Raw genomic sequence first — 12,809 nt, 5'->3', positions numbered from 1 at the left:
CTACACACTCTGTTGGCTAGGAGGCCTAGGCCAGTCAGAGCTGGAAAGACTGCTGCTGCTCTCTACACACTGTTGGCTAGGAGGTTTCTCCCCGGAGCCGCTGCCAGTCCTTGCCGCATGTGGAGGCCGGTGTAGTGCCATCCTTGGAGCCGGGGCTACTGCTGTGTAGACTACATGGAGAAGAGGGAATCTGTCCCGTTCCCTGAGGGAAGAGAAGTCCTGTGGGGTGGCTACCTGAGTACAATCACTAGAGCTGGAAGGGCTGGGACTACTGCTGGGCACATCCTGTGTGATGGGCAGGCTCTCCCTGGAGCTGCTGCCAGTGCAGGTCCCTACTGTGTAGTGTATTCTGGCTTTGGCTCAATGCGATCACTAGAGCTGGAAGGGCTGGGGCTACTGCTGGGCACAGCCCGTGTGATAGACGGGCTCTCTCTGGAGCTGGTGCCAGTGCAGGTCCCCACAGTGTAGTGTATTCAGGCTTCAGCTCAATGCGATCACTAGAGCTGGAAGGGCTGGGGCTAGTGCTGGACTCAGCCTGTGTGATAGACGGGCTCTCCATGGAGCTGCTGCCAGTGCAGGTCCCCACTGAGTAGTGTATTCAGGCTTCGGCTCAATGTGATCACTAGAGCTGGAAGGGCTGGGGCTACTGCTGGACTCAGCCCTTGTGATAGGTTGGCTCTCCATGGAGCTGCTGCCAGTGCAGGTCTCCACTGTGTAGTGTATTCAGGCTTCGGCTCAATGCGATCACTAGAGCTGGAAGGGCTGGGGCTACTGCTGGGCACAGCCTGTGTGATAGGTTGGCTCTCCCTGGAGCTGCTGCCAGTGCAGGTCCCCACTTTGTAGTGTATTCTGGCTTCGGCTCAATGCGATCACTAGAGCTGGAAGGGCTGGGGCTACTGCTGGGCACAGCCTGTGTGATAGGTTGGCTCTCCCTGGAGCTGCTGCCAGTGCAGGTCCCCACTGTGTAGTGTATTCAATTCAGGCTTCCTCGCACGTACTGAGCATGCGCACGCTTGCGCAGTCAGCTGGACTTATCACGAATATGTACGTGTATGTGAACTAAGTGCATTATTATCACATAAATAATGCACTTAGTTCACATACATATACATTTTTGATGGATTCTTTAATATGTTTTGTACATTTAGTGCTTACTAGAATCCTGGGAGCCTATAAAATAAAGTGTCCGCTGGGTTCAGGTTCTTTCGTCCGCTGGGTTTGTGCTTTTTACGTCCGTTTTGGAGTTTCTATTGACACGGCTTCACCGTATTCTGTTATTTGAGTGAGCCACGCTCTCATAAAGTTAAACATATTGCACCCCCGGGACCCCAGAAAGACAGGCACACCACATTCCTGGTGTCAAAAAATCCTATCCGTTAAGTTATGACTGAGCATGCGAACGCATGCTCAGTCAGCAGGATAGGATTTGTCTGTCCTATAGTGTATCTCCTCTAGACCATAAGGAGGTATCTATCTGCCGGTCTGGCATGAAAACACCATGTATTGAAAAGGTTGAGTGTACTCCCTCTCGAGCATATCAAAGTTACTGTGCATCTACAAAAATACAAATACAGTATCTATTTACTAGCCTCAATTCTCAGAGGATAACTTACAAAACAAAACGCGTTGGAGAGACGAGAGGTAATGTTGTCAAGTAGTAATTGCAGGCTGCGGGCTTGCGTGTCATATGAGGACACGTGTGACTGTTTATGTGCCCCCTTATGTGGCTCCTCCCCATGTAACGTCTCTAACTAGAACGTTAAGTGGGGGCGTGTGTGATTTGACAAATCGTTTGACACATTGAGTTTAATGGAATTTGTAATTCACAAACATCTACCAGAAAGAAGCAAGTTCTCAGTAATTCGGCGCAAACAATATATGCGCACATAGAGTAGTGTGTAGGTCCAAAATAAGTATACGCACACAGTGAAGTATCTAGTGCATACCGATCCTCATAGGATTCATGTTAGCAGTCTAAGCTCAAAAGATGATCAGGGTGTATGTAACTGAATATCACACCAAAGCAATAATAATATCATAAGTATATAGCCATGAGCCAGTGTGAGGTATAGAGTGTCATAGAAGACGCCAGTGCTCCAGTCGTAGAACTTCGATGTATCCAGAGCTCTTCTGCTGCAACATGGATAACTATGAACTGCGAAAATATTCTTATATTTTATACGACCAACAAGGTCAAGATGGCGATTAGACTATTCAGATACGACATCTGTGACTTAGAAACATGGAAACACTTAAAGAAACACTACCAAAGTAAAAACAATAGTGAAACCATTGTTAGTACCTCCGAATTCTAGCCTATGAACGATTACTGGAGTGGTGCACAGTCTAGACAGGTCTTCTAATGTTCAAAGGTCACGGTATCCAGAGACCATGTGGTGTGTCTTTCATACACAGGGAAAGCTAACTAATGTCATCAAAAAAATAATCAAAAGGCTGGCTCTAATCAAGCTCTCATAAGATTAGGTAAACCTTTAAACAAAATAGTTAAGTGAAAAATCCTCATTAAGACCCCTCGGATGAACAGTGTCCAAAAGATCAATCCAGAACATCTCTCGCTGGAGAAGTAATGTATTATAGTTGCCACCTCTTGGGGATTTTATCACCACTTCTAGAATGCTGAACTGAATTTGGGCTATTGAATGTCTTTGTATATGAAAATGTCTGGCAACCGGTGATTTAACATTATTGCACTGTATGTATGATTTATGTTCAGTCCAACTTTCACAGGCAGAGCGTGCTGTTTGGCCTATATATAAAAGTCCACATGGACACTTTATACTGTAGATGTGTAAAAGTGACAAGCTCACACTCCACTCCAGTCAAGGCGAAGCTGGGCATATGCTTTGGATCTGCAAGCTCACCAAAAATCCATTATCACTACTGTTACCCGCATCAGCGATGCATTCTTCACCACCTTGGTGCAGCACGAATGAGCCCCCAGGAAAATTGACTCACTTTACCTGAAACACAAAGGGAATCGTGTAAACTCCTTATGGCAACTGGTTGATGTTTTTCATCTAGCCAAGTAAAAGCAAGAACATGTTTTCCCCAAGTTGCTCGGGAGCTGTCATTAACCTTGGCTGCCATGTTTTGCTCACATCCCACCAATCCTTCAGCACAACACTTCATTATTCCCCCCTCCCCTTTGTCCCTATACCATACTGATCCTTCTATCCTCATCAGGGGCCTTGTGTGACACCCAGGGACGCTTTGATCTTCTTTAGTTGTGCACTGCAATCTTTTATGGTCTCTTATTTGTAATTCCCCTTGTTTAGGACTCACAGTGACATACTCCACCACCTTATGCCGTGTTTCCTCATTTTGAAGCATTTGTGTTAATTTCACGAAATTGGCTTCATACACGTTTTCCTCTTCATCCACCCAGTGAATGGCTACCTTTCTTCCCTGGAATAAACTTCTAGTTCTACAGAGAGACAGGTGTATTAGGCATCCTGCCTCTTCATGGGACACAGCTTGGGGTAGGAAAAGCTTGGACACTCCAACTATGTGTGGAATGAAAGAGCAGACGTAGCATGTGCCATTTACTCTCTCTCTTCCTACAGGCATCATCTCGACATACAACTTTTTTCCCGTTAATGAATTATGCTTCTCTTTAGTGCCACAGTGAAAGCCTTCCCCATTCATCATATTTCTTTTTCCCATCTTTCCTTTTCCATTTGTTTTGAACTTTTTTGTATTTGTGCTTTAGTTTATACAACAAGTGTAAAACTTTACACAAAGTGTATAAAATAATATTAGAAAGAAAAGGAAAAGAGAAAAGATAAACAATATCTTTGAGAATATGTACACAAAGAACACAAATATATACAATATAGTATGAACAGCATCACGTAATTGCTAATTTTTCCAATATAATCTTTAAAAAAGAACAGTGTCAGTATTAGTTTTTGGGTTGTACCCTACATTAATCTGCACCAGAAAAGTTCATTTATGGCATTTGACCCCAATAGGCGCTTTCTGATGTCAGATAAGGCCGGGCGAGCCACCACTAAGTGCTTTAAAATGTCAACCATATTGCAATTCATGCAAAGCCTACAACCTACTTTGCTCTCCGGTCGTTCCCAGTTGCCAACCCTTTCCAAGGTTGGAAACTGGTTAAAATGAAAGCACAAGTATAGTTGGTGAGCAGTCGGGCTTGGATAAATATGAATGTACTGCGAAGCCAGGGCTCTTTTGGTCCCAAACTTCCCCTATTCTGTGTAAAGTTTGTAAGAGCCCATTTGATCAATGGTGTTCCACCAGTCATATTCAATTTATTTCAACTAAGGGCAGATTGTGTCCCACAGATGAGTCTATCTTCTGCAGAGTTTCGTTATCTGTTCCTTGAAACTAGTAATGCCACTACCTGAACTACTCGACTGTGGGGAACCCTAACACTGATATAATGAATTGGGCGGAGCATTTAGTAATCTTGCTTCCTCCACAGTGCTCTTGTTGCAAGGGAGATCATACCAAACTCATGCCAGATTATGGCATTTGGCACACTCTTAGCCAGCCCCAAGGTCTTCTTCCAAAACAAACCCTGAATGGTGTTAAAATAGGCCCCCATGTCAAACGGACAGATGTCTAATCTGTACAAGATGGTTGCCTCTATCTTCAGAAGATAGTAGAGGTTTCAGCGAGAAACAACATAGTTGTGAGCGAATTTGCTTTAACCTAGCAAACAAAGGAGCTGTTTTGCCTTTTAGCATTTGCTTCCATCCCTCTTTCAATGAACTATTCGAGTTTGTTATAGGGGTACCTGTAATCCCAAAGGTCCTCCAGGTAAGTGATACAAAATAATTGCACAATGGACCTTGGTCACTGAGATTGGAAAAATAAATTATAAGACGGATTGACTTCGAGAACATCAGAACACTGTTTTATTCCATCAAATTAATAATCTGTAACACAATTTGCTCTCAAAGCATATAACTTCAATCACATGCTTGAATTCCTTATACCTTGCACATCTTCCCATTCATACCACCATACATTAAAACTTTCATTCATACACATCCAATGTACACTTCTATATACAACATAGGTTATTCAAAACCCTAAAACACCTCTCAATAAATCATTGTCTAAAGCCTGTGTCAACTATAAGTATGTGTTGAGACCAATAGCGCTAGGCTTATTTGAACACCATCTACATATGTTTCGGTCGTAGTACATGGGCTTTTCTATGTTGCCCGATCTTAGTCGACCTTCTTCAGGATGGGGATAGAGCTTGAGTGTTGTCTAGCCCGGGGATAATGTCTGGTGCAAGATGTCTTCCAGTGCAAATCTACAAACTGACAAATTGTGTATCAAAAATTGTTCCAATCTCTGTTAATCTATGTTAATTGTGTGTATAAACCTTCAGTGATTATAATTGTTGTCACTCACCTCCACTATATAATTTATGGAGGTAGTTTCAACAGTGAATCAAATCCTCAATGCTCCTGGGAAGAATCTTACAAGAATACTGAAAAAACGGACTAGAGAGAGAGCAAAGGCACAGAGTGAGCCATACTACTCTCTCTGGGCATACCAGAGAAGCTTCACTGATTACCCCCACGGAATTACCCCTTACCTTGTGTTTGGCGGGGTCACTAGCTGAGATGGATCAGATGGAAAGCCACCGTAACCATCCTGCGTGGTCATAGATGGGACGTCCAACCTTAATTCACGTGCTGCCACTTGTCTGCCATAGGAAGAACAAGATAGCATCACAGTTGTTAAATCGTTGCCCTTTATTTACCATCATTTCCATAGTTCATATCGGGTTTAGTTGCAGATTTGATGGTGGGTACACGCTCTCTTAGAAAAGTGTCAGGTGATGCATCAAGCTGGGTGGCTGTCCCGGGTGGGAAACCTCTGTGATGTAAGTATGCAATTGTTCACATAGCACTATATGCAGTTCTCTGAAGAAAAAAAATCTGAAACAACTGATGGATCGTGCGCACTAATTGCTCAATATGGACTGTATGCCTACGTACACACAATATTGTAATTCGTTATGCACCAATCCTGCGGGGGCAAACCAGGCATGTGTTAGCGCAGCAAGACCCTGTGGATACGGGAAACTACAAATGCCTCCTATCTTAAGGATGATGTCCACGCGAACATGCGTTCGATCTCGCGGGGAAGCCCGTGCCCCAGAGGGGAATCTCTCCCAGTAGCAATGCACATACATGATCAACATTAGTGACCCGACCGCGCGGGCCGACAGCCTCGCGCCTTGGTCTCGTACTTTCAGGAACGCAGTTTATACTTATCAGCGCAAATCCAAAAGAAACATCGTGCTGAAAGCTTCCGTCCGCGAGTGCATTTAAAAGGACATGCATCTCTGGTCTTACCTTTTAGTTAGTCTTCATGGCCCGGCGGATGACTTGCTTTCCCTGTGCTGATACGGGCAATGAACGTGGAGCCCCCATGAGAGGACTAGCTCAACTACCCGAACAGAGGAAAGCAAGTCATCCGCCGGGCCATGAAGACTAACTAAAAGGTAAGACGGACCAGAGATGCATGTCCTTTTAAATGAAGAATCAGAATCAGGAACTTATTACTACATTGATCCAAGGGGATCACTCTAAATTGTGGGCATTAATGCGAGACAGAAGCAAAAACATGCAGGACGCTATAATGTGTTCCCTTACATTGCAGGTCTGTGAAAGCTTCTTAATGAACGAATACTCATTGCCCAAGAGAGAAGAAAGTTCCTGATTCTTAGTTATGTATGGTTCTCATCTAAGTTGTTTAAGGGTACTTTTGTATGTGGTGATAATTTACATCTTAGCGAGCATGTATCCCATACCACCTTTTTGTGTCGTTACCAGGGCCTTCAATGCCCTCCTCTTTACTGCTCTTACGTTGCTCACCCTTGGATCGTATATGTGGGTGTGAGTACTTATACCATACAATTTGCCCCTATTAGTGATATCTTTTATGCATACATGTACCAGGTGATTGTAGTTTTCCGAGGTATGTTTCTGCCCTTTGTGTTCCATCTGAAGCATCACTAGTTCCCACCTATTAATGAACAGTCTACAGGACCGAGAATTCCATTTCATGGTTAGCCCCACCTCACCTAGCTAGCAAAGTAAGGGCCAAATAGTGGTCTACGTAGTAAGTGGATGTGCTAAGACCTGTGATTAAGAGTAGCGGTAAGTGGCCACTACCATGGGAGTCACCCCTCAACAATGATTCACACACCCCTGCTATCGATGTTGAAACATAGAAGTGGGCAATCCATGACTTACAGTAACTCCTACCCCATGTATGAAAACCTCCCACGACCTGTCCCTCCATCGGCATGCATACTTGCAAGTCCCAACTAGACAGAAACTGATCCCAGATGAGGCCATTGTGGTTTGGACCCTGACTTGCTCCTCCACATGAAGCACGCCCTCTTAGTTCCTGTGTTTCAACACACTGTGAATTTAGGTCCCCAGCCAAAATGATGTGTTGGTTGTGGTCCTTCCCCAGCCAGAGTTCAAACAAATTCCTTAGCTCAAAATGGAAGTTCTCAAGAGTGGTACTAGCACGATTCCAATAGACGTTTACAAGTAGGACGTTTTCTTTTAAACCTGGGGAAAAGATGTTAACAGCCATTAGGCCTGAGGAGTTCACTGGGACTTCGCTATGTAGGCAGTTTAAGTTCAAGTGTATTGCAATGGCCAAGCCCCCTTTCGGCCTACTTTTGGGGCCATTAATTGCGTTTTTGCAATAAGCAAAATGGCTTCAAAGACAAGCGTGGACATGGTTTCTTGCAACAATATGACTCCCACCTGAGATTTTTGTAGTGAGGTTGTGATAGCCACAAATGTTCCAGGAGACCACCCGTAGGGAGTCTCCTCTAAAGACTATTCAAGTTAGACTTTGATTTTTTTAACATGGCAATGGCAGCTTCCAACCATGACCAGTCCTCCTCCCCTGTTTTCGTAGCCACTGGAGCCTGTTTAATTGCTGCTAGCGAGTGGTCAACGGTAGGCCCTTCCATGGATATTTTCAAAAAGCGGTCAGCGTGCTCCTGATCTAATAATTCAACTTATATCCCAAAGATTTTAGGGTCATCCGATTGTGCCATACTATTTGAGCAATCAGGTTGGATGCAAAGAAGCCCACTGAACTGTCCGCCCCTTTTTTAGGAAATGCCACCTCCAGGATGTAGTCTAAGCGAAGTGCCCGTAAAGAGGGTATGGCTTGAAATCCCTTAATGATTTGGCCTCTGTTCATATGTAGCTGGCAACAAATATTTGGAATGGTGGACCAGCCCATGATTGTGCCTCGAAAGTTGCCAGATGTTGCTAAGATGTTAGCTATGCGTAGGTCCCCATGTGTAGCGTCTTGGTAAGATGACTTTGAAGTTGTTACTGTACTCGATGTGGCCGTTAACCCATCCGCCGGTTGTGACTCTTCATTGCCTTAGTAGTTGGAGTCAGATAGTTGTGGCACACTAGTTGGTGTCAATTTAGGCATAGCAGAAGAGCACCGTCCTTGCTCCTCGTTGTTGCTCTCAAGAAAAGTTATTTGTGTCTGTTTTTGTTTCTTCTTAGTTGGCCTCTTAGGCCCAAGGGCACTTGTAACGCTTACCTGGACTCCTCTGGAGCATAATGATCTTTGAACCTGTTGATCTGCTACACTGAAAGCTTTTTGAATCATTTCCTGTTAAGGCAGACAGATAACAGAAATTGAGGTACTGTACTGTAAGTGTTAAGAATGGAGAGAACTACTAAGAGTTTGTCTATCTTCAACCAGAAATTAACTCCCTTCTGCATCTTAGACCACACACCCTCCTCATCTGTGTTTTGTATTTATGGAGCTCTCCATCTTGCTGTCTAACAGGGGCACATTAATATTGAGGTTCTGAAGGTTGGAATGCTGTAGAACTCAGAAAGTCTCTGAAGGCAAGTGTCTTTAAAGTATGAGTCTCTTGACAGGAAAACAAATGAAGATGACTTGTTTTTCAGAGATTTAAAAGTTTTCTAAGTTGGAGAGATCTCATACTAACTACTTTTGTCTTCTTTCTCTTTGCAGGTTCTTGGAAGATATGGCGCGTTTGCTACAGATGAAGCACACATCAAATGAAGAGGTTTCAATATCTTGGAAGGGAACTATGGATGCGGAATGGTTGCACACATACTCAGGAAGAGACAACGCTGAACAGCGTATGTTCGTCTTTATCTGAGCGACTGCAACCTTAACAACTGTAAGGAAAAACTCTGTGGAACATCTGGTACGTATGCGCGTAGAAATGTCTTCACTTAAAACTCTGTAATGTTCGTTTTAACAAAATACCTTTTTGTTTCTGCAGGTCTTCGCAATGCTCAGAAAAACCCTTGGAAGCTGCTGTGGCTGCGAGCAAAAACTGCGGACTGAAGAGGCACTGTGACAAAAGAATATTCTTCAACTAAATGACTGCGGCGAAGGAAAACCTCAGTCAAGTAAGTCTTATCTGTGGTCTATGGATATTCTGTGAGCAATTTGAAGTATTCATATTTTATTTCTTCAGGTTCTGTAAGCAGTAGCGCCATTAGCGTTCCACCGCTGTCAGTGGAGAAAACGCAAAGCGTGCATTCCAACGTAGGCAGAGCTTAAGTAGCTCTCTATGACAAATGACTAGTTCAATGCTGCTGCTTGTCTATTGACTCTCTAGGTGGCCATTTTATGAGTATTGAACCGCTATTGTAACCTATGGAGGTCTATGGGATTTGAATGCTGTGAATGGTGTAAATACCATATGTGCCAAGCTAACACCCACCTTTGACCCGCTGATCTATGTACGTATGATAGATATGTATCTATCATACGTATCCCGCCTGGCCTGAATGCCGGAATCAAGACTATGAACCTAGGCTGTGATCATGACACCACTCCGGTCGTCAATGTCATGGGTGGATCTGTTTGAGAATCCTCCAATTCCAGACCTTCTACTTGTGCACCATCTGCAGTTGTAGCTTCTACATGATGCGTCAAGGCACTACACTATTTCTTTGAATTATTTCCTTTGTTGCGGTTCTTTGCTGGGAGGTTTTGGAATTTCTTTATTTGACTTTGTTTACATCCCTTCCATTTCTGTCCAATTACCCTTGCCCAACCCTGTGGGCACCTTGCATGGAATCAGTGGTTGCCCCTTGCAGATCACTGTTAGACAAAATGAGCACTTCTACTACTCCCCCATCTGTGGCATTGTCATTTATTGCTTCTTGTGCACATAGATCTGCTAATGCTGTGGGACTGTCTGGAGTGTCCCCGAAGCTCATGGCTGGCATTGGATGGTAGCCAACTGAGTCTAGTTGACATGCTGGCAGCCAGTGAGGAAGATTAAGATCCTCGTCTGTTCCTGCTCTTCTTATCGTCCTGCTGCCCCATGTTTGGCTTGTGTGTTAAAGACAGAAGCTGTCCTACTGCTGTGTCAAGTGAGTTTAATTTGTGCATGTTTTCCTGCACTCCTTCCTTAATATTGTCATAGAGTCTTAGCAATGTCCAGGTGGAGTGCGGAAATGGATGCAGGACCCGGTGTTTCCACTTGTGTTTGAATCTCTCCTTAAGGAGATGTTAAGGAGATGTTTTTAACAGTGAAGTAGTTGTCTCTTGGGAGGCGCTTCATGATGCGATGAGGCTGTATAATGTTGCTAGTTTCCACTTCCACTTCAGGAATGAGCTTTGTAAAGGATTTGGGTCCAACGGCGTGGCCTGTAGGCCAATTTGAATCCCATGCAGTTCCCTTGTGGGCTTTTCTGTCCTACACGCTATTCCCTTTATTTAGTTGTGGTGCGTGGCTCAACAATCCTTCACAGTTCTGTCCTGTAACCACCGTATATGTGCATGGTCTTGTGTGTGTGCTTTAGATCAATTTGTTGTACAAAAGTAACATGGATTGTGGTTGCAGGCTGAGGTAGCTCTTCATTGGTGTATTGCTCTATAGCCTGTGGAGGCGGTTGTGTTTGTGTAGGGACAATGTGTCCTATTGACGGCCGCATGTTAGTCCATGCCACTTCTTCGGAGTATGGCAATTGCTGGGTAAACAGGCAGAGGTGTGAGTCGCTCGACTCTCCCAGCACCAATGAGGCAGGTGAAACTGGCGTTGAGTGCATGGAGTCCTTGTGGCCATCCTTAGTCGGTACTTGGTCCCCAAATTTAAACGTGTTAGTCATGTTAGCTTTGGACTTTGTTTTGGATAACTGCAGCTCTCTTTCTTCATGAACCTGCAGCGCCACTTTGCCCTTTACTGTTATTATGAGTTTGCCACTCCTAAGTTTGGTCTGTACTTTGGGAGTCTCCATGAAGCATGTAGTTGAAGGGACCCAAATGAGATGAGTCATGGGTGTGTGATGTTGGGGGCAGCAGTATAGACTGGCAAGCTCGTCCGTGTTAATGAGAATAGAGCTACAAGTCATGTGTGGAATCAGGTCCTTCAATGTGGCGTGGTTAGAGTCACGATTGCACAATACCACAGTTCTCACTTTAGAAACGGTGGTGCACTACCATTCCTGCCCTGACCTGCATCAGACTCCCAAAAGACTACCATGACTCTGCAGCAACTCTGCTGTGCTTCGCTTTATGCCGGGGTCTCGTTCAGCAGGCTCCTACTTCTCTCCAACAGCTAGGGAAGAGGGACTCGATGTGAATGAAAGAAACACACTGCAAAATGATCCATTATTGCCAAAAGACTGCCGCGACTCTAAAACAAAAATATGAATACTATACTGAGAAATATTAACATCATTACGCTCCAGGAATCTGAAAATGTATTTTTCTTTGCCACACATTTTGCATTATAAGCTTCTGCAACACCCTCTTTCGCTGGCTTCTTATACATTCTAATGGGTGTAAGAAAATTGGAAGAAATTGCGGCTATACTCCCCATTATGTTGTGTTTTTGGTGGCAGTGCTCTTGTCTCTGTGAACATCTGTGATGTGAACCCATCCTCGCCGTCCTTCGAGCTTGACAGCAGTTGGTGTTGAATAGATGACGTATGTGGGCCGGTGAAGCACTCCTCTGTCCACTTTCTTACGTGGTTCCGTACAATGACATTGTTACCCAGATAAAGAGGTGCTGCTTGAGGAAAATATCTGTTTGTATCACCTGATTGTCCAGATTGGTTTTGGCCTCCTCAAGGAGATATATTTAAGGGACTTAGTAAGTTCTTTGAGGTACATATCAAATTCCCCCCCTAGAATAGCAGAGGTAGAGTGAGCGTCAGAGATTGTACACAACAGCGGAATTGGCGCATGCATGTTCCACCCTGTAACAATCACATGAGGAGTCAAGTGATGATCTTCTCCAGGCGTGTTTCTTAGCGCAAACAAAGCAAGAGGAAAGCAGAGCACCCATGATTTTTCAAGCGTCTGCGTAAGCTTAGCCAATCGCATTTTGAGCAGTCCATTCATCTTTTCTACCAAACCGTTGACTTGAGGATGGTAAACTGTGCATAGTTTATGCTTTATCACCTTTATTAAGTCATTGGCAAAGCGCTGCCCATTATCAGAATGATTTTCATCTGGAATCCCCCACCTCGGGAACCCCTTCCTCACCGGAAAGTTTGCTGCAGAGCGGGCATCATTGTGCGCACAGGGACCTGCCTCAAGCCAACGTGAGAATGGACACACAGCTACAAGCAGGTACTCACAGCTACAAGCAGGTACTCATAAGAAGTATACCTCTTGTGCATATCAACATAATCGATATGCAAGTGCCAGAAGGGGCCTTCTGGTTGCGGCAATGTTCAGTGTACAACTCTCAATGTGTGACTTGTCAGATACTTCTGGCAAGTCATGCAGTTATTTACATACTCAGT

This window comes from Ambystoma mexicanum, chromosome 1p (assembly GCF_040938575.1).
Source record: "Ambystoma mexicanum isolate Mex_15411 chromosome 1p, UKY_AmexF1_1, whole genome shotgun sequence".
In the NCBI taxonomy this organism is placed as follows: Eukaryota; Metazoa; Chordata; class Amphibia; order Caudata; family Ambystomatidae; genus Ambystoma; species Ambystoma mexicanum.
The sequence above is the reverse complement of the archived record's forward strand: the minus strand, read 5'-3'. Positions refer to the sequence as shown.